Source organism: Cibotium barometz, chromosome 19 (assembly GCF_041138505.1).
Source record: "Cibotium barometz isolate CiBa-2024 chromosome 19, ASM4113850v1, whole genome shotgun sequence".
Lineage (NCBI taxonomy): Eukaryota > Viridiplantae > Streptophyta > Polypodiopsida > Cyatheales > Cibotiaceae > Cibotium > Cibotium barometz.
In genome coordinates, this window is record NC_141064.1 from 23,171,482 (window position 1) to 23,195,481 (window position 24,000).

Here is a 24,000-nt window from a genome sequence, read left to right on the forward strand (position 1 = left end):
TGTGATAATCTTATAATCTGATTTTATGACCACATAGTGTCTGGTAGAAGCTCTTAAGATCTCATAAGCCCATATATGAGCTCACATAATTTCTTAGATCAATGTGATCATCTTATAATGTCTAAGATTAGCTTTTATGTACGGTAGAAACTCTTAAGAGCTCAAAAGACCATACATGAGCTCATGATCTTTCTTAAGATTTCATAATTCATGTAAGATCTCATGATTTATATAAGAGCTCATATAATTCTAAAAAATCTTGTTAGAGATCTAATGAGATCATAAGACCCATAGAACTTAGCTTGGTCCTTGTGCTTATAAGATCTTGAGATGATCAAAGCTAAGGTCACTGGAAATGACTAGAGATCTAGTCAATGTGAGATGATTAGAGATGATTGTGATCTAAGATGACTTTGTGAGTAAGTCGTACCTCAATCATAGGTGCTTACAAGGTCTTGAGATGATCAAAGATAAGATTACCTAAGACCTGCAAGTGTAGCTTGGAGAGGCACCCATCTCGATCACCATTAGCCTAGCTTGCAAACAAGTGTACAATTGGATGCACATTATATAGCTATAACAGGTTACACTTTATATCAATATTGTTTTGATTTTAAAAATATATGTTGCATTATTTTTATAAATATATTTATATGACTATAAAATATATTTTGGATTATTTGGGTGTATATGTATACATGTGTGTATGTATACACACAATTCACAAAAGCTATTATTTATCTACCCCAAGTTGCAATTCACAAAACTGATTCTGGCCATGACCCACCGGAGTTCAAGTCCAATCGTTGGGGTCGTATATGCCCTCATGTTGCATTCTACCGACGTTAATACCTCTCTCTCTCTCTCTCTCTCTCTCTCTCTCTCTCTCTGTATATATATATATATATATATATATATATATATATATATATATATATATATATATATAAGAATCCATTAGATTTTTTTCCATTTTTTAAACCATCTAGTTTGTCTGGCTGACTGGTTGCCGCCATTTCTTGGTATCTGAGCACCAGATCACGGCTATGGGCATGGACAAAGGTCGACGAAAATCATGCCAAGTCTACTAGCAATGATAACATGAGAGTGGTTTCGGCTGCAACATGATCCCACTTGTCATTCACAAGTAAAAACCCTCTCTTGTTCTCAAAATTAGGGTCTTTTTTGTGTGTTTTTTCTTTAACATGTCGTGGCTTGTCGACGTTTCCTTCTACCACAAGGAGGAGCTGTCAGATTGGGTCTGACATAGAAGATGCCAAGATAGGCCCATTCTCAAAACTAGGAATCTTTGGCACTGACATAGGAGATGCCAAGATAGGCCCACAAATAATTATAATAGTTCAAAATAAAAGTGGACACAATAGTTGCTTTATGCTCATAAGCGAAGTAAATGTGGACACAAGAGTTGCTTTATGCTCATAAGAGTTCTTTAAACTTAATATACATTTTCCACCGTGCTTCTTCCTTTCCATATTAAGGCGGTAGTCATAAACATGATTTTTCTTGCATGACCACATAGTGTATGGTAGAATCTCTTAATATCTCATAAGACCATAAATGATGTCATTAAATTTCCTAGATCAATGTGATCATCGTTTCAGCTCAAAGATTACCTTTTATGACCAAGTAGTGTATGGTAGAAGCTCTCACAAACTCATAAGACCATACATGAGCTCACAATCTTTCGTAAGAGCTCACATATGTATATAGTATACACACACACACACACACACACACACACACACACATATATATATGTATATATATATATATATATAATATACATATGTATAATATATGTATATGTATAATATATACATATGTATAATATATGTATATGTATATACATATAATATATATATATATATATATATGTATATACATACATACATATATATAAGTATACATATATATTATAATATATATGTATATACATGTATATATATATATAATATATATATATATATATAGAATATAAAACATATAATATATAATATATATTATATATATACATACATATATATCATAATATATGTGTATATATACGTATATATAATATATACACATGTATATATATGTATATATATACATATTATAATATAATATAATATTATATATATAATATAATATTATATATATAATATTATATATATATAATATATTCTATATATATATATATATATAATTCATGATATACGAAACTCTAGCTGTTAATTCCCGCCCGTTAATTACATGTATATATATGTATATATACATGTATATATATGTGTATACATGTTTATTTTTGTATATATACATGTATATGTATATATACATGTTTATGTATATATGTATATATACACATGTATATGTATATATGTATATATATACATGTATATATATATTATATATATATATATATATATATATTATATATATATATATACATATACACACATGTATATATGTTATGTGTGTATATACAATATATATATACATGTATATATGAATATATAATATGTATAGTTAGTGTTTTAATTAATATGTTTTGAATATATGTTTTCCACCCAGTTGGTCTATTAATTCAAACACCATTGTGTGAGATTAGCTTATATCATTGTGTGGGATTAGCTTACACCATTGTGTGAGATTCTTTCTTTAATAAAGAAGAGAGAGAGAGAGAGAGAGAGAGAGAGAGAGAGAGAGATGTTATATGTTGTATTTTTATAACAATACTACATTTCCATTTCAGATGGCAACAATAGATAAAAGTCTATGGAGATGTAAATGTAATTACAAGTGCAGGCATTCACATCTTGATTATGAAGATGTGAGCAGAAGGATATATTATTCACATTGTCACCAAGACTTACGTGTGGAAATATACATTCATTGGTTTTGGTAAATGTGAGTGAGCTTAATTCTATGGAAAATAATAGGTCGATGCATGGAGAGCCACCCAACTCATCTATTGGACGAAGGAAAGTGTGGTGTAGACGTAGAACATATTGCCATGGTGGAAGAATGGTTGCTCCATCAACTTATGCAAAGCATATGCTAATTGATGCGATTTGAAACTATTGCAACAAATCTTGGATTGCAAACTTCAAGATTTGGCTCTTTAGAATTTAGAGAAGAAGACAATGGACCTTTGCATGGGATGATGCATGAAGATGATAATAATGTGTTTATTGATACACATGATGAACATTATCACCATGAGGAGGAGGAGGAGGAGGAGGACATGGTTGACATGGAGTTGTCTTTGGTTGATAAAATCATACAGAGGGTGATTGAATTGCAAGCACTTTGGGATGAACATCAGGCGCTTCAGTGGAATTTCAAGATAGTATGCTTAGGATTCTATTTGGAGACATGGATGGTTCTAGGAATCGAGCAGATAAAGATAAAATCAATACACCAAGCCTGAGTAAACTATTAGTGTAGCTGCCAGAAACATGGGATGGAGATCTAGATGGCATAAGTGTTCCCACATGTTGGGAGCAGTTAAATACCATGTTTTTGACACTTGGTATGGTTCATGCAGATCGATATAGAATATGCCAAGGATTAGACAATTCTATACATGATGCTGAGCTCTATCGACCAAGTAAAGAAGACAACTACATTGGCGACACTCTTGAATGTCAATGCAATAACAATGAAAGAGGTAAGAAAAAATTAAAGCGTGATTGCTTAACATGCACTGAGAAGTGTTCAAAGTGTGCCAAGCTTAGAAAATGTGGCAAAATAAAGAGAGATGGTTGGTCTCTAATAGCTCTAATGATTCGAAAAGAATTTATGATTTTTGGGATGGTACAAAGTGTAATAGTGTTAAAGAGTTTTCGGATCCACAATCATATTTTGAGTTGCCCTTGATATGTGATAATGTCCATATTGTAAACAAGCTTATCGAGCATGGCCTTCTTCACTAGAATTAGAAGCACTTCTAGAGGGTTGGAATGAAAGTGAGCAAATGTACAAGTTTATTTGTAAGGGTTGTCAAGCTCCAATACAAGGTCTCAAAAGACTTTGTAAGGTAAGACTTTTGTTATATGTATATTCTCTAGCGTTATATATATTAAAGTGTCTTACATACTACTACACCTTAATGTGTCTTACATACTACTACACCTTAATGTGTGTTACATACTACTACACCCTAATGTGTCTTCTTTTGAATGGATAGGGAGATCCACGTAATTTTGCTTTATTATTACATTGGGATGGCTTCCAAGCATCAAAGATGACCCAAAAAAATTGTGGTGTGGTTGAGATCAAAGTTCTCAATTGTGGGAAGAAATCTTTGATTGGAGTGATACCTGTGTTATTTATTCCATTCAGTTGCAAGAAAGTTGTTGGAAGCTCGAGCAAACTTTTCCATGTTTTTATGAAACCTTTGATGGATGAGTTGGAAAGTCTCTTCATACATGGAATTGACTTACACTTCAATTATCCTATGTCATCTATCTTTGCAGATGACCACTTTTATAACCAAAGATTCCAAGCTCGTGCTATGCTAATGATGGTGACTGGAGACCATCTAGCTTAATGCAAGATTGGATCATGTAAAGAAGGTGGTCAAGCTTTCTGTCGTAGAGACAAAGCAATAGCCACTTTAGACAGTGCAAGCTCGGGGCGGTACTTTTATGATCAAAACAGGTATCAATTCAGATATGCTCTAATGAAAAGATCTACCAAAGAGATGTCCAAACATTTAATTCTTGCAGAGCGAGCAAGCAGCCAGCTCAATGTGAAGAGATACTAAAAGAGGCAGGTCTTTCAGGTAGATCAAGTTTGTGGAGACTTTATGTTCTATATGGCTTTGACGTGTCTCTTGATTTGGTATATGATTGCATGCACATATTAGCATTGAGAACTTGTTTTCAAAGTATATCGGTTGTCAAAGAGAAGTGGACAATAAAGTGAGGAGAGAAATAGATGATGCAACTCACAAAATGACAAAAGTCACACCTTATTCGATTCGATATGGTCGATGGCCGAGGTTTCCTAGCAAGTATTTTGAGAGTTATAAGGCAGAAGAAAATCAAAAATTTGTGCAATGGTGTTTGCCATATATATTGTGTGAAGTCAAAGGTATCCCTAAGAAATTCTATGACCTGGGTCTCTTGCTCATAGATATTGCCCAAGCATTTTATAACTACACTCGTGATAATGGATGGTCACAAGAAGAAATTAACATTATAAGAGTCATGCTCGCTTCTTGGCTCGGTTCTTGGAGAGTAAGGTTAGAGGAGCTCATCGTGCCAAATTCAGCCCCATTAGAGCATGTTGTAGGTATGATAAATGTTTCTATTGACTTATTATTCTTTCACTAACATTCCTTTTACATTCATACCTATAGTAATGATGCTTTACTTTGTGATGTATGGATATAGGTTCCGGAGAATTGTTGGATGATATTTTACGTCATGGTAGCCATGATGGATTTTGGTGTTATATATATGAGCGTAAGGTCTCAATCTATGCAAACATCAAAACCAACAACAAGGACAATGAAATCTCTTATGCAAACTATCACGAAGAAGATTGTTTACATGGGTATTTATGTATATTCAAAAAGATGTTGATAGACTTTTGCCTCACCAAAGAATGTTCAGAGAGTTTCATCAAGCTCTTTCTACTCTCCAGATGTATACTTAGTAGATAAATATGGCTATTATGAATGTCTTGATGAGTGGTATGCATTGGGTATTATGCATGTATCATCCATTGTAAAGGCCAAAGAATTATAGACCTTCTCTACTATGAATGCCATACCAAGTGGATGCCAAAGAGCAATTCATGAAAAAGGTATTGTCATTGCACGGAAGAAACTAACATACATGGATGCAACCGTTGAAGAAAGAAGGTATGCTGAGTAGTATTTAAATTGGGGGATTGAGAGAGTAACAGAATATAAGAAAGTCCTATTTAAGGAAGAGGTCTATAATATTGGGGATCAAGTTGTGGTGAAATGTGATGAAGATGTAACATTAGTCTCCATGGTGGGATATTGGAAAGCATGCATAACTCAGTTTCTCATCAATGGTACTTTTGGAACTGAAGCAACTCTATGAATCGTTGGTATGTTTCAATGTACAATGAGTGTTTTTTATCTTATGCCATTTTATTCCTTATAGTTTTCTATTGATGTGCTTGCATGTAATATGTTCTCCTTGGATTGAATTTATGTAGGTTGGAGATGGCAACTACGAATGTGGACATGCAAGCAATGCTAAAGAAAATGATGTGTGAAGATAAAAATTTCTTAGGTCTCATGAGCACAATCATAAAGGATATTCAAAGTTCTCCAACCTCAAAGTTTTCTATTGATGTGCTTGCATGTAATATGTTCTCCTTGGATTGAATTTATGTAGGTTGGAGATGGCAACTACGAATGTGGACATGCAAGCAATGCTAAAGAAAATGATATGTGAAGATAAAAATTTCTTGGGTCTCATGAGCACAATCATAAAGGATATTCAAAGTTCTCCAACCTCAAAGGAAGGTACACATGTTTTAACGATCTTAAATGTTGTAATCGTTTATATATAAAGATATACTAGTGTGTTTGTAATTGGTTTATGCATGTTATGCAAATTGTTTTCTATGTCACATGGTTATGCAGGCAATGGGGAGATTCAAGATAAGGAACCTCCTTTTTCACATGCTCTTGTCCAACAAGTTAGCAGGTGTTAGTCCTACACCTACATATGATGAGGTGTTTTGAGCACCTAGATTGGTGAGTAGAGACCAAAACAAGCTCTATGGGAAAGAATTATTAGAGAAATGCTTCAAGGATCAACATGCCATTTTGCTTGGCAACTACCGCCTTGTACGAAGGATGTTTAATGGATTTGAGACTCCTAAAGATCTTCGCCATAACAAAGAGGCACAAGAAAAGATCAAGAGAATTATTTGTGAGCATCTCATGAGATTGCAACTCCAAAGTTCATTGGAGCTAAATATGTTTGGTTGGAGGAAGATATCTATAGATGGTGGGTCTCAGGTAGAGAAGCAAATAGAAAGTACAATAAGAAGAAGAGTATCAAGGATAATGTAAGTGTTAATGTTTAATGTTTATGCTTATGAATGTTCTTTTAGAAACTAATAATTGGATTGATAATTTTAAAACTAATCTAATGCATTTGACATTTTGTGTTTGATAGAAGGACACATTAAAAGCACAAGGGATGACTCAATCCATAGATGAAGCAAGTAATGACATGGATGCTAGCTCATCACTTCATGTAAGTATATTTTATAGTTTTTTTAACCATAAATTGTATGCTTCAACTCTGTGTGTGTGTGTGTGTGTGTGTGTGTGTGTGTGTATTATATGCATTATGATTTAAGAAGCTTAATACATAGTTCATCACTTTTTTTATTTGGTCTAAATTCATAGGTCTTGGAGCTTGCATTGACTCCTCAAGGAAATATTAATTCTAATGAGAGGTAAAAGAACTAAACTTGATATTTTCTTTTCCTATGGAAGTAGCTTTTTTACATGGGTATGTTTATATTATATATTTATGTGGTTCTAGTTTTAACTTTATGTTATTTTACATGTCATGGTCTTAAAGCCAACACTCAATCTTCAAGCATATAATCATTCTTATGAAGCGGTAAGAGCTAGAAAGATGTATCATAAGGAGAATGTATAATGGTTTTTTCTTTGAATCATGCATAGTAACTTATGCAATGTTACATGTTTTGAACGTTTTGTTTAAAAGATTTTGTTGTTACTAATGTGAACTTTATAGACAAACTTTGAGATTCAAGCTAGCTCTCCTTACATTGATGCAATAAAAAATGATCAACCTATAGAGAATGTAAGTGTATTATATAATTGATTTTATTCTAAGTAGGATTTCTTTTGGTTTTGTATTAAACGTATGCTCTTCTATATAGATGGAAAACTTTATATTCGGGACAAAAAGGTTTGAAGGGTTGCAGGATTATATATCCGATGAGGTGTATTTCTCTTAGTCCACATAATGATTTGATTTTAAGACTACTATTTTTTGAATTCTATTTGATTTTGATAACATCTTATAAACTAGGATTCTTATAATACAACAATGGAGGAGAATAATTATTCCTTTACTGAGCTACTACATCATGACACATCAAAAAGATTGAGAGCCATTAGAAATCAAGAAGCGAGAGTATATATGACAAGTGAAGACAAGTGAAGACAAGGTTTGGTTGAGTTTTTCTTTGTATATGTGATAAGTTGTCAATATTTCTTCTAATATTTTGCTATACTTGTAGGATCCAATGTTGAATTTGGCTAATTATACGAATGAGGTTTCAAGAAAAAGTCAAAGAAAGAGAAAGGTAATGCAAAACTTACAAAAGTTTTCTACTATCTCTTTGTACTCCTATTTTTTTTCTCTTTCTCTTTTTACTTTTGTGATTTATTAATGCTAGTTTTTGGCTTGTTCCAAAGGTAAGTGAAAAGATGAAAACTCACTTGGAAGAAAGAAGTCACCAAAAGGGTGAAAATATTATACCAACAACCATTTAAAAGGTATTGTTAGATATATGTATAATGTTATGATTCTCCTATTTTTAACGTAATGGATTTGATTTTTCTATTTTTAACATGATGGGTTTGATTTTGTTATTTCAAATAGGATTTAGAACAAATTGGAAAATCAAATGTAGAGGCATCATGTGAACCTTTACAAGTAAGTGATATTATATTAGAGAAATTTATCATTGATAAGTTTATTATTTTGAATCTTTTTATTTAGGTAAATTGAATATGCTTTAAAATTTTATATATTTTATTATCATGAATGTAGGTGAGCCACATTTCAGAGGAGGATATGGAGACAATCTTATTAAAGTACATGAGAGTGCATACAATCCAAGACATGTACTTTTCTCTCAAGAGTACATATGTCAACCTAAAGAAGAAGAATATTAGTTTCAAAAACTATACAAAAAGGCTTGGGAGTGACATTATGATTCGTGACATTGTGCATTGGCTTATTGCCAAATAAGAAAGTCAAATTCAATGCACAATCCACACTTATTAGTTTAGAAGATGTAAACATAATCCCATGACATTTAGATAATCTTGAAGTACTATTTATTTTGAACATGATGTACGTTGACTACTTTTGGCCCTCTTTTTAAATATGCAAGACTTTTTTGCTTAATCTTTGATAAATAAAGATATTTTTATTTTATAATGCTTTATAGAACTACTTAATCTATTATGTTGTAAGTAGTATTAGCATGATTCATAGAACTATCTAGAGGATAAGCTACTAAGCATTCTCTATATAGAGATACAATGGATTCACTATATAATTTCCTAGATACAAATAAGGATATCTAGGAAAAGTGCAAACTAGGGAAAATGTAACAGTTTCCTAGATAGGCTACCTAGAAAATACAATGCATGGATTTCTCTACATAGATAAATTTACATATATAGGAAAATTTTTCCTATGTAAGCAAATTTTTCTATATAGAGAAAATCTTCCTACATAGGAGATTTTTTCCTTTGTAGAGGAAAATTTATTATATAGGAAATTTTTACTATATAGAAAAATCCATGCATTGTATTTCCTAGTTAGCTATCTAGGAAAGTGTTTCATTTTCTCTAGTTTGCACTTTTCCTAGATATGCTCATTTATATCTAGGAAATTACATAGGGAATGGTTTTTTTTAACTATATAGAGAATGAACAAAAGTGCCTTGTGCAAGGAGGGAGAGAGTGAGGGAGAAAGAGAAAGAAAAGCGAAAAGAGATCAAGAGATAATGATGAAATTCAAGCTGATTAAGGAAAAGAGAAAAGCCAAGAAAAGAGGACTAGATATGCTCATTTATATCTAGGAAATTACATAGGGAATGGTTTTTTTTAACTATATAGAGAATGAACAAAAGTGCCTTGTGCAAGGAGGGAGAGAGTGAGGGAGAAAGAGAAAGAAAAGCGAAAAGAGATCAAGAGATAATGATGAAATTCAAGCTGATTAAGGAAAAGAGGAAAGCCAAGAAAGCAACAGGGCTGCAAAGAGGTACTTTAAGATATTGTTACCAATTTAAACCAAATCCTCAGGGACTGCATGACCATGATTTGATGTGGATCGAGATGTTTTAAAAAGCGATCGAGTGGCTCATGCCAAGTTGACTATGTCAAGGCCCATCACACAAGTATTTAGTGGTGTGTGTGGGTGTAATATCTCATGTGTGTGTGAGAGAGAGAGGCATGGGAGTTAATAATCACTACAAATCAAAATCAATGAACACAATTTCATATCAATTGTGTGTATGCATATGGAGGAAGTGTTGCATGTGTGAACCATTTGTTTCCACAAGCTTGTAAACCTATTTAGCAATGTAGTTGATTGGATCTGTCCAACCAAGTGAACTATGTTAGACTCCATTAACCTTTTAATAATAAGATTAAAGAAGCAAAACGTGATTAGGAGATCCTATGGGAAGCTTCAAAACATTATATATGCAATGTTTATGTATTTCTCTGCTTTTGAAGCTCACGAAAAATATCGTGAAGACAAATTGATAGTGGTCTTTAGCTAATAAAATTTGTAGCATATCAACACCAAATTTGAAGCACAAGTGAGAGTAGGAATTATAACACGAAATTAATATATCAGTCCACCCACTACGATAGTAGTCTTAGCTAATAAACTTTGTAGTGTATCAATAACAACTTTGAGGCGAACACAAGAGACTTTAAACACATTCCTATATAGCAAAAAAAAAAAACATTTTGTTAGATAGTTTACTAAAAAAAATGAACATATCTAGTAAAAGTCTGGATCTAGGAAAAGTGGAACACTTCCTAGTTCTTCATTCTAGAAAAACACTTGCTATATAGCAAATAGACTAGCAATAAATCACTATATAGTAAACTATGTAGTAAGAAGTTGCTATATAGCAAAAGTCATGAAAACATTCACTATATAGTAATTGATCTAGGAAAACTTTCCTATACATCAATCTATATAGTAAAATATTACTATATAGTAATCAATAATCAAAAAATTACTACATATTAATCTATATAGTAAAATATTGCTATATAAAAAATCAATATACATAAAACCACTATACATTTTATTAAAAAAAATCCAAGATAAAGATGAGATTTTATAAAGAGAAATATAATGAAATTCAATTTTATATTTTACTCGATGTTGTTATTCTAATGATTTCTATATATACTAGAGAATATTGTTCTATCATAAAGACATCTAAAGACGCACATGTCAACTTTGAGAGAGAGATATAGAGTAATTTTTAATAATCCAAAAATCTGAGTAAACAAAACTTTACTTAAATAAAACACAAGAGAAATTCATAAGACACAAAGATGTACGGCAAATTAAAGGATTGTGTATAGTTAAATAATTATTTAAAAAATGCAAGTATACAAAATTTATTGAAGTGAAACACAAGAGAAATCCATAAAGAATAAAGATGTACTTTCATGATTAAGTAATTATCCAAACAAAATAAGTATACGTGTGTGTGTGTGTGTGTGTGTGTGTGTTTGTATACTTATGTATATACATATATATGTATATATATGTGTATATACCTATATATACATATATGTATGTGTGTGTGTATATATATATATATATATATATATATGTATGTATGTATGTGTATATATATATGTATGTGTGTATATTTATTTTATATAACTTGGAGCAGCTCAAGCCCTACAATAGCACCCCCAAAAGGGATTGCCCTACTAACTTAAATCTCAACAACTGGCCTGCATACACCCAATCCATGGTAAGTCCCCCCATGCAAAGAAACATGTAATACAAAAGTTTACTTGTTTGAAATTAGCTTTGAAACCTTGAAGGCCAAGGGATGTCAAAGGAGTTTGCTTGTCTTAATTTACACAACCTTTTGTAGTCCATCATTCCAAGCTTGTGAGATATGTTGCACATTAAAAAAAATGCATTATGGAGACTAGGATCTCTTGAATGATTAGATGTTCAAATTCATTTGATATTATTTCTTTCTCGTCATTGGTATGATTGAGTCCCTATGCATCCATGCATAATCTCTCCTCTCAATCCCAAAGTGAGAGGTTAGAGTTGAAGCTGAGCTTACTTGATGAGCTATACCATAGAGATGAAGAGGATTAGTGGTTCCTTTCACAACATTGACACATGGTAGAGGCATTTTATTTACAAAGTGCCCTAGTTTCCTATAGTAATAGCACTTCATGCTATTTACATTTTGATTTCTTACCTGCTACAATCTTTTTTGATGTTCTACAGGGCTTTGAGTGTCAGGGTATAATGGATGTCCATTATGTGGGCCGCAACTTGAGGCTCGATACTCAAAGTCTATGAAGAAGATAGTATATGATGGCCACAAGAAGTATCTCCTAGTAGACCATCCTTTGGGTGAGGGATTTCTAAGGAGATCTCCTCGCATATGGAAGATCAATGATTGGAGGACCTTATGGGAGATGGATCCAACCTGTACACCTCGAGGAATGAAGCATCTATCCTTTTTTCATCAACTTACATACTGGAATGACCTTCTAGTGAACCATCTTCTTGACCCACTACACATTTTCAAGAATATAGCCGAGGTGCTTTGGAAAACCATCACAAGAGCAAAGGAGAGCAAGGCACAATGAGATAATTTACAAGAGGTTCAATGCATGCACCACTTATGGGCCTAAAATAGAGCAGAGATGGAAAGGTGAAGCTACCAAAAGCACCTTGGGTCATGACAAAGGAAGAGCAATGGCATGTAAAGAAGTGGATTAGTGAGTTTCGTACCCCTATAGGATACATGCATTTCTTGAAGGGAGCATTTACAAAGGAAGATGAGCTTAGTGGCTTGAAGAGTCATGATTGGCACAAATTCTTACAATTCGTGCTTCCTATAGCCATCAAGGATTGCCTCAACAATTTACAAAATTGGTGCAGTGGTGCATTGGATATCAAGGAAAGAGATTAAAAGAGACACATTGGAAGCAGTATGGTTAAACTCGATAGATCATAAATGGTTGTTTGTGATCCAAATCAATCCACGTGGAAAACAAATATTTGAAGAGTTGAAAATAGCAGTTGGCTGTTTGCGAGATGCTGAGGAACTCCTCCCAGATCATCTGATGGTTAAGCATACAACACTCCTAGCACCTATTAAACAACAAGAAGAACAAGAAGAAGGCATACTAGTTGAGGAAGTAGGTGAGGCTCACACGAGATTAGGAAGTAGGTGAGGCTCACACGGGATTAGGATCGGATGAAGGTGTACTCATTGAGTAAATACATCTTGAACGAGAAACAGACATTAGAGATAATCCAGAAGAAGAAGAGATTCAAGCTGAGTATGATCATGATGCATCGACATAGCTCCCATGCTAGAGCTAGAAGAGGATGACTACATGGATGAATTACCTTTTATTACTACAAGACAACCGGTTCCACCAATTGACAACAATGATGGATTATTTCTAGAAATATATTTATTTGGAGCCATGGATCTCGCTGTGCGGACGAGCAAGTTGATGGGTGATGAACTTTAATTTCATTGTAAAACATAGCACTTTCTTAATTGCACCTTAGTGATGAGGAGGAGGATCTAGCATTTTTTCTCCTTCAAAGAGCGAGATGGAAGTTATACCCTCCTCTCTCCCTCGCCCCCCCTCTCTCTCTCCCTCTCTGTCTTTATCTCTCTTTCTCTCTGATCTCTCTCTCTAGCTCTCTCGCACTCTCGCACTCTCTCTCTCTCTCTCTCTCTCTCATAGACACATATGGTTGCAAAGAGGTAGAAAGAGAAGAGGCTAAAACACACCCCAGGATAGGAACTGGCAAATATTATATATAAATTCAATTTTTTAAAAAAAATTTTGACTGTTATTTCGATGCCTATTTCCACGTATATTTTGATGCCCTTTTCCATGCATATTTTGATGTCTATTTCGACGCACATATCAACGACGTGACCAGGCGTGGAAACTAAGTGTCGGAAAACAATGATTCTCTTGTAGTGAATATGGACAATTGTTGATATGTTTAGTAAGCAATATTATTTCATTGCATGTCGTAAAACATTCAATGCTTCATAATTGTTTATCAAAATTTTTCTTTATAAATCATGGTTTACCTAAAGTCATTATTTCATATCGTGATTCTCATTTTTTTAATCATTTTTGGATGGCATTGTTTTTAAACTTAGGCACTAAGATTGATTTTAGTTCTACATATCATACAGAAAGTGGACAAACTGAGGCCACTAACAACACTATTTTATATCTTTTAAGGTCTTACACTATTTTTTCTCCTGCAAATTGGGATCAGTATTTGCATCTTTTGCAATTTGCATATAATAACACACCTCGTACAACCACTGGGAAAGCTCCTTTTGAGATTGTCTCTGGTAAGAAACTTCCAACTCCAATTACTGGACTTTCTCATGAAGTTCCCGATGATTTTACTGTGACTCATAAACGTATTTTGGTCAAAGATCGTGAGTCTTAAGGCTCAACAAGCTTACACTAAACAGGCTAACAAGCATAGAAGACCAAAGCTCGTGAGTCTTAAGGCTCAACAAGCTTACACTAAATAGGCTAACAAGCATAGAAGACCAAAGACTTTTGAAGAAAATGATTTAGTTTGGCTTTGCATAGAAAAGTGTAGATTAAATTTTGTTGAGAGACATCCAACCATTAAATTATCTCCATGATTTTATAGGCCTTTTAGAATTATTGCTAAGATCAATGACAATACTTATCGTTATTCCCTTCCTGACCATTGGAATATTCATAATTCCTTTCACATTAGTCAACTTAGACCCTTCAAAGGTACACCACCTTCAACCCCCGTTTATGATGAGTTGACCCACCTCTCCTAGAGGCTGATACATAAATTTTAGTTCGTGAAGCAATTCTTGATCGTGAGCAAACTACAACTTGCAATGGTAATATTTATGTCAGATATTTGGTTAAGTACAAGAATCATCCTGTAGAAGAATCTCAATGGATTTCAGACCATGCCCTTGCTACACAATCTACCCTGATCAACTCCTTTCACAGACACTTGCAGTGAATTTTACACTTGGTATTGAGACTGGTGAAGTCGTGTGAAGGTCATCGATTTGAGGTATCACATGATTGGTAATTTATTTTTGGTATTTGATATTGATATATGTGAAGGTAACCAATTTGAGGTATCACACATGGTTATTTTTCCATGCAAAGGTCACCAAATTGAGGTATTGCATGAGATGTTGATATTGTGGAATCAGATTTTCCATGATGGATGTTTTGCATTTGGTATTTTCTTTTGTGCAAAGGTAACCTAATTGAGCTATTGCATGTAGTTGTTTAAATATGCAAAGGTATCGACTTTGAGGTATTTCATGTTTCGCAACAACTGATGATATCTATTTTTCACCAGGGAGGAATGTTGAAATTATTCTCATTATTTGGTATTTATGGATTTATTTGATGGATATTTATTTTATGTGCAAGAGAGATTGATAACCTCTAAATTGTCACATATTTTGAGCTTATATTGTGAATGTCAGTGTAGATTAGTGTCAGAGTTAGTGTGCGGGATGTGCATGGATCCACTGGGCTTGCTTCGACGAATTTTTTTTGATGCATAGCGCGTGGTGGTTATTTATGATCGGCAATGGTAGTGATATTTTATGTGCACATTAGTGTGTAACATTTTGATATACATTAGTTCTATTTCATGAGTGAACCTTAGAGTGTTCACACTTTTGTATTTAGGCTTATGCAAGCCCAAAGTGGAGATCCATATTTTTGGCTACATGTATTTTTGGCTCTTGCTTTTTGTACAAGGAAATATATTTAAATACACTATGAAAAGGATGTGAGCCACTCTTATGGTGGGGGAGATTTAACCCATTCTTGTGTCGTGTGCATAAGCTCTTTCATCTATTTTGAGCTTTGAGTATTCCTTTCAAGTTTATTTTTATAGAGGGCCACCAACCGTGAGCTTCCAGCAGCTTATTGGTGACTTCTCGATGATCCATGATGGAATTCCTTACTTGATAAGAAAAAAAAACAAGAAACATATTGTTTGCGATGATCACAATCTCTAGCCTAATCCAAGTCACAAAATCTAGTTAAGATATTGTACATGATGTGGATGTGTAAGTGATGTCATACCGAATGGTACCTTTGGTGTGCTTTAACACTAACATATTCCTACCTTATAATGGTTCTCTTGGGGATGATTTGAGGACCTACTAAAAGGACACCAGCTGCAATGCTATGGGATGAGTGGGATATAGAAAGTCTGCAGGATGATGAACCCAAGTTGGAGTTGGATGATCAGATGTGCGTTAATGTTAAGAAAGCCACGAGCAGAATTCATGCTATGAAGGAGGAGCGACACACCAGAAGACTATGAATGATGTTGATGCTATGGGGATGAGACTATGGATGTTGTGATAGATGAATTTCTTATTGGCCTTGATAAAGATGAACACACAAAAGATGAGGTGGATGCTTTGATAAAGATGAATTTCTTATTGGCCTTGATAAAGATGAACACACAAAAACTGAGGTGGACGCTTTGGCAATGGTGCCTTTTGAAGGGGAGTTTGTTTTGCCTATAGTCGATGACTTTGATGGTAATGTTTCTTATGTTGATGGACAAGAGAGTGCTATGGGGCAACAGGTTATAGAGTCTTGTTCTTTGGGATGTGCACAGCAGGTCTTTCTTGATGAAACTTTTATCAGTTATTACCCTCAGGAGGAGTTGCTTCATTGGTTTTCCAATAATAGCGTTGACTACATCAGTGATTATGGAATTGAGATGAGGCAGGATGCTATATATGTCAAGAGCTTTGTTTTCAAAGGTTCTTATATTATGTTGTGGGATGTGGGATGGCCAACTATGTCTTAGGAAAATAACAATGTTTCCTCGAACACATGGAATAGAGATGTTTTGGCATTGTAGCTATATGATACAAAAAAAATTCTTCCTATATATTTGACCATGTGGTAAAACATCAAAAGATCCAACACTTTAGACAAATATTTGGATCAAAGTAATGCAATTGGAATTGATTCAAGCATTCTAGCTACCATACAAGAAATTGCTTCTTCCAATATAACTTCAACAATATACTTGAAAATAAAATTCAAAACAACAATACCGAGACTAATTTGAGATTTAAACTTTTCTAGTATATTTTGCATTCATGCACGCATTCATTTAATATCAAAGCACAATTAGTATACCTTTTCATAAAAACACATTTTCTCCATCAAATTACATTTAGAATATCATTCTTCATTGAGGAGCTTGTATATAATACAATGAATTCTTCCATGAAATCACAATCCAGAAATCTTGAGCTAGTCTCTCTGATGTTGAACGCATTTATAAACACCAAGGTACAAGTTGTAGAAAAGAGTGTATTATTTTTGTGTCACATCATTTTCGTGGAAAGTATAATTTTTGAAGGTTTTTTATGAAGTGTCTAGCTACACGACCATTTATGTAGTCGTCCTTATATCCTAGCTGATGAGCAAGTTGCATTGCTTCCATATCCTTTAGAGTAGAAACCAAAGGAATCCGCTTTAACCTCGATACTTGTGAGACACCCAATGGATGGGTTGGATGAATTGAGACTCTTGATGATGATTCTTGTACAATTGATGATCTCTTCAAGCAAGAAGTGATTGAAGATTGTTTCATATATATTCCATCTCCACGATTGATGTTCTTGGGTTGTACTGATGATGAAGATGACATAGCGTTATCATCTCCTTTAAGCCATGTGTCAATCACAACCTTGAATTGTGTGTACAACTCATGTCCATATTGAACTGGCTCAAGTCCATATCGATCAAATTTTATGACTTCACGTGCATCATGGGATCCACTTAAGCGAGTCAAGTAGGGTAGAAGTTCCTCAATCAAGATTGAGTCTCAACATCAAATGTCTGTGGATAGATGCAGTTCTCAAGAGGGTTAGGACACCCCTTGTAGGGACTATCATCTAGCAAAATAGTCTTGCTATGTTCACAAACATTGCCATATTCGTTCCACACATACTGAAGGGGCTTGAACATTGCTTCCACCCCCATCTTGTTTGGCCGATAGATGATCTTGAGTGGATGCGTATGGCATTTCTCCTATCCCCAAATCATGAAAAAAGGATATCTCCTTTTTGCATAGCTCTCCAAGCAATTGATTATTACGATGACATTTTTGTGTGAAGCTGTAGACCACACTCCCACTTGGAATCTTGCAAATGTAGCTTCAAGAAACTCAATGCATCCTGGTCGAAGAACAACCCATTGCTTGCCCACTCGAAAACTTTGGAACCTCTTTGATGTGGAAAAACAACGTTGTAAAAGAAGACCATTGAGATCAAGTATCACACATAGTTTGGTAGCACTTTTCGCCAAGGCCACATCACTTACTTTGTTTGCTCTGCTCAAATCTGCCAAATATGCAAATAGACTATTCTTAGTCAAATTTGAATCATTCTATCATACAACACAAAGGTTAAGAACAAAATAGACATCTAGTCTCTTACAAGTTTTTTTTTTCATTTTAGAGCTAGTAAGCTAAGATAAAAACATTATATATAGTTCAATAGGGCTAAGTTTATTGTACTATTCCATATGTACATTGTATAAGACATTAAATTTAATATGCAAATAGTATGCATGGATGGTAGATACTTCATCAAAATATATTTTTGACCATGTGGCAAAAAAATCTCAAAAAGTAATATTATATGACTATTGAATTAAGATACAACAATGTATATAGTTGCAATGAACATTTTAGAATATTTTTCCATACACACATGCTACAATATTCCACATTGATGTGCATGTAGGACATGCGTGTTGAGCATACTTAGAAAAACATATTTCAAGAAAAAAATATTAGATCATGTGGCCTAATATCAATAGACACCACATTGACACCTTTGATAATACAAGTCATACCAATGTTTCAATCAAAGCACTGCAATTGAAATTGAAAAACTCAATGTAGTTGTATGACACAAAACATTTTCTTCTAATATATTTGACCACATGTCAAAATATTAAAGGACACAAAACTTTAGAGAAAACCAATACCAACATTTGGATCAAAGTAATGTAATAGCAATTGATTGAAGCATTCTAGCTATACCATACAAGAAAATATTTCTTCCAACATTATCATGTACTTCATACTTGTATTTTAATATAGAAGCACAAACTTTTTGCAACCAATTTTAGGTACAATATGATGAAAATATTTCTAGAAATAAGGACTCTTAAACAATAAACACAAAATTGAGAGAAATAGGCTTGTAAGGCTTGCTTTAGATAGCACCACAAAATGAGAAGATATGTAGGAAATGTTATGTCATAAAATCATCCTCCAAAACACAAGTTCAACCTTACATTGACAAAAGTTAGAGATAGAGAGGTTCAAACACCTGAAGTAGCCTTCAACCTCTCTTTCATAATAATAATATTTTCTATGTCTTGGCTTGATTCATCCACACCCTCCGGCGGTAGGTCAAGAGCTAGAGCACCAATGGGAGGAACCTCTTGAGCACTTGTAGGTGGGTTGGCGCTCTCGTGGGCTCTCCAACATGCCGCTTCAATCTCTCTTTGCTCTTGACTATTGCACACCACTGCAATAGTCTTCATGTGATGTTCCAATGCGAGCGTTGATGCAACACCACATGAGAATATATCACATACAACCTCATGTGCATCATTGAATGCCTTGATGACCTTCTTTTTCTTTCTAAATATGGCATTTGCAATAGTTTGTTCTTCTTCAAGCTCTCCATCCTTTGTAGCCTTGATGACCTTCTTTTTCTTTCTAAATATGGCCTTTGCAATAGTTTGTTCTTCTTCAAGCTCTCCATCCTTTCCTTCTTTGTCAATGGCTTCAATGGATTCATTATCCAAAATGCATGGCTTGTTGGAATTTCCAACATATCGATCTAGATTGATGAAGCTTTTCTCCATGGTCACAAGTGTCAACACAACAAATGAATCCATGGCCCCAAAAGCAAGACTCTTGGCCATTGGTAGGAAGTCAACACTTCTAACTTGCATATGGTACTTGCATGAAAGATTCTCAAGGGCCTCCTCCATAGCTGCCATTTGTTTGTGGTTGGGAAATGACAACAAAATGAATTGTTTAGGCTCACATGTCATTTTTAACAATGTGAAGACCACCTTTCCAAACATGATAGAATCCCATGTCATGCCCCCAACTCCATGTGCCGCTTCTAGGACAACCACACCAATGGTAATAGGATCTTTATACACATTGTATATAAGATCGAATGCCTCAAGGTTGCACCCCACAATATATACTTGCCAAGGTAAGCTAGTAGAAGAATGAAGAGGATCTTGCTTCTTCACAATAAGAAAGTTCACAATGTCTTTTGCACCATTTGGCAATGGTCCTACATCAGCCCCATGTGTGAGCACCCAATCACTGCAAACACCTAAAATCTTTGTGTATACATCATTGGTGATGTCGTATTCAGCAACAAGATCTTCCCAACTCTTCATCATACTATTGCTAGCATGAGTTGAGGCATTGAAGAGAGAAACTAGCTCCTCATGGAGCACCCTATCTTGCTTGATTTGCTTTGCCCTTGTCTCCATGTCAACAACATCCTCTTTGTCCCATTTGTTTCTAAGAAAGACGATGTGTCCATCATTAACTTCCTTTTGTAATGTGATGTCCCCATCCTTTAGACCCATAAGGCAACGAAAAGTTACGGGAGAAGGCTGCCTTCCCTTCTTTATGGTGGTATCCTCTTGAGATGAAAGCTCCCCCTTTGAGTATCTCTTCATGATGGTAATCCAACCATCAAATATCTCTTGTGTGCTCACTATCATATGACAATCACGTGATGCACACTTTTCTCCAATGTATTCTATAAATCTCTATCAAAAATGAAAATATGAAATGAGAAAGAAAACACCAAATGCATCTTGAATAAGACAAGCTAAGGTTGTACATCATTACCTCCCATGGTACTCTTTGAGGACTACCCTTTGGAAGCCCTTGTTGAGGTTTTGGTGGAGACCCAAATGCTATCCATTGATCCCTTACTTGTTGAAGTTGCTCAAGATAAGGACCATTCTTCATAACATTGTGGAATTCCATATTTGTCATCCTAGAAAGCTCAATGCACATTTCAGCAGGACAGTCCACCAAGATTCTTGCATTCCTTGTGGCATATAGATGTTTGGTTGCTAGGCATCGATGAGTGCTACTTAGGATATAGATCTTTGCCACATGGATTGAGTGAAGAGCTGATATGATCCAATAGGAGTAAGAATGTAGCTTATCCACTTCCACCTCGTCACGATGCATGGGTCGCTTCACATCACTCTCCTCCAAAAAGGGCATGAGGTATGCTACTGTTGCTGGATTCATGGGATTCTTTACAAAAGATGATGTCAACTTTTGCACATAATCCCAACAAAGTGTTCTATAGGCACATAAAGGTGGTGCCTCATAGCATCTACCAACATCAATAGAAAACTGTGTGGTTGAGCCAAATGGAAAGTATTTTTCAAACATGTGAAATCCTGAACCATCCTTTTTACCCTTCTTCTTAACCATGTCTGGAAAGTCAAAGGTTCTTTCAACACCCTTGACTTCAAGTGACACCAAAGGTGTTGCTTGGATTACTTGTGCCTTTGAAGATTGGTTTGTGTTGTCTAGAGGAGTGTTAGGAGGTACACTCACACCAAGAGCCTGTGAGTTTGAAGCTATTGATTGTGCTTGTGCATCTTGAATCTTTGTCCTCTTCTTTGGTCGAACACCATGTTTTGTAGGAAAAAGAAGTTCACTATGCTTGATAGACTCAAATGTAGCTATTATGTCCTGTGTGCCTGATATCTCCTCTGGGAGGCTCCAACCCATTGCTCTCAAAGAGTATACTTCATCCATTTTATATGTGTAGATTGAAAAGATAAGGGATCCAGGTTGTATTCAATGTTCTTTCCCTTGATCTTCACTACAATACACGGGATCCCTTCCTTCCCAACACATCCATCCATCAACCCCTCAATGATCCCAACTTGATCATATGTTGAATCCTCAAGCTTTGAAGCATATAAAAGGACATTGTTTGCCCTTTTTCCTTCTTTGTCATAAACATCCAAAAACCAAGGCCACACAAAATCCCCACTAACTCCATCACTGATTTGATTCTCCTTCCTTACCAAAGTAGATTTCTTTGCCATTGAATAAACCTACATAAGTACAAAAAATAAGATATATTAGAAACAAATCTCAAGTTTTGACCACATGGTCAAAGCTTTACTCAATAGTGTTATGATTACCATATGCATGCATAGGATTTGACCAATGTATGTCCAAATATCATCATAGAAAGGGTTTAAGTTAGAATTTAACCATATGGCAAGATATTGCATAGAAATATTAGGTTTTGACCACATGGCCAAAACTTTATTCAATAGTGTTATGATTATAATATGCATGCATAGGATTTGACCATATGGCAAAAACTTTTCTCTTTATAGTTTTACTCTGAGAAGGAATCTCTACCTAGCCTTGAGGCTTTTCCATATACAACTAATCTTGATCCATATACAATTTCAGAACACAAAAAGAACCATCTTTATAAGCTAGGTGCTCATAGATTTTAGCTATAAATTCATGCAACAATCAAACAAAGGTGAGCATGGATTTTATCCATACTCTCATGCCACAATGAAAGGTTTATTTGTAATGCCAATTTTCATGTAGACATGGTCATAGGTTCATCATGGACCTATTATAGTGGAAGTGGCCAATTGATAATTCATATTCATGGGCTTTTGAAGAGATGTCTTCTATAGAATTTGACCATGTGGAAAAAACTTTGCTTTGTTTAGTTTTACTCTTAGAAGACACCTCTACTTGGCCAACTTCCTTGAGGCCTTTCAATATACAAGTGATCTTGTAATTAAGATGATTGAAAAAGATTTTTAGAACAGAAAAATAACCATCTTAGTAACCTAGGTGTCCATGGATTTTAACCATGATTCCATGCAACAATCAAACATAGGTGCTCGTGGATTTTAGCCATACTATTATGCAACATTGAAAGAATACATGATTTTCTTACTTTTTTTCCATAATTTCAAATTTTGTTTGACATGAAATAGAGAGACAATGTGTTACGTGTAACAATTGAGATACAAAGATTTGACCACAAGGCAAAAGCCTATGTGTCCAAAATGTTGAATGTAATAATTATAAGGTAGAATTTGACCATATGAACAAATCTTGTGACAATGGAGAGCACTAATGTTAGAGATCACTAATGGATATACAGAAGTGAGCATGGATTTTATCCATACTCTCATGCCACAACGTTTGGTTTTTTTGTAATACCAAATTTCATGTAGACATCGTCATAGATTCATCGTGGACATATTGTCATGAAAGTGGCCATTTGATAATTTATATTCTATGTGTAGCATGGGTTTTTGAAGGAGATGTCTTCTATATAGAATTTGACCATATAGTAAAAACTTTGCTATGTTTGGTTTTACTCTTAGAAGAGAGCTCTACTTGGCCAACTTCCTTAAATCCTTTCAATGTACAAGTGATCTTGGATATAAGATGATTTAAAAAAAATTAGAACACAAAAAGAACCATCTTAATAACCTAGGTGTCCATGGATTTTAACCATAATTCCATGTAACAATCAAACATAGGTGCCCATGGATTTCAGCCATATTATTATGTGACATTGAAAGTATGCATGATTTTCTTACTTTCATCCGATTTTAGTCTGATATACAATAGAGACACAACATGTTACGTGTAATAGTTGAGGTACTAAGATTTGACCACAAGGCAATATCCTATGGCTATTTCAGAAAGAAGCTTTCTGTAAGATTCCTCCCCAACCCCCTTTTGATGTCTAGTATCTTCCCCTGTAATCAATCCCTCTTCAGAAATATAAAGACCTTGTTTCTAACTGTTTTAG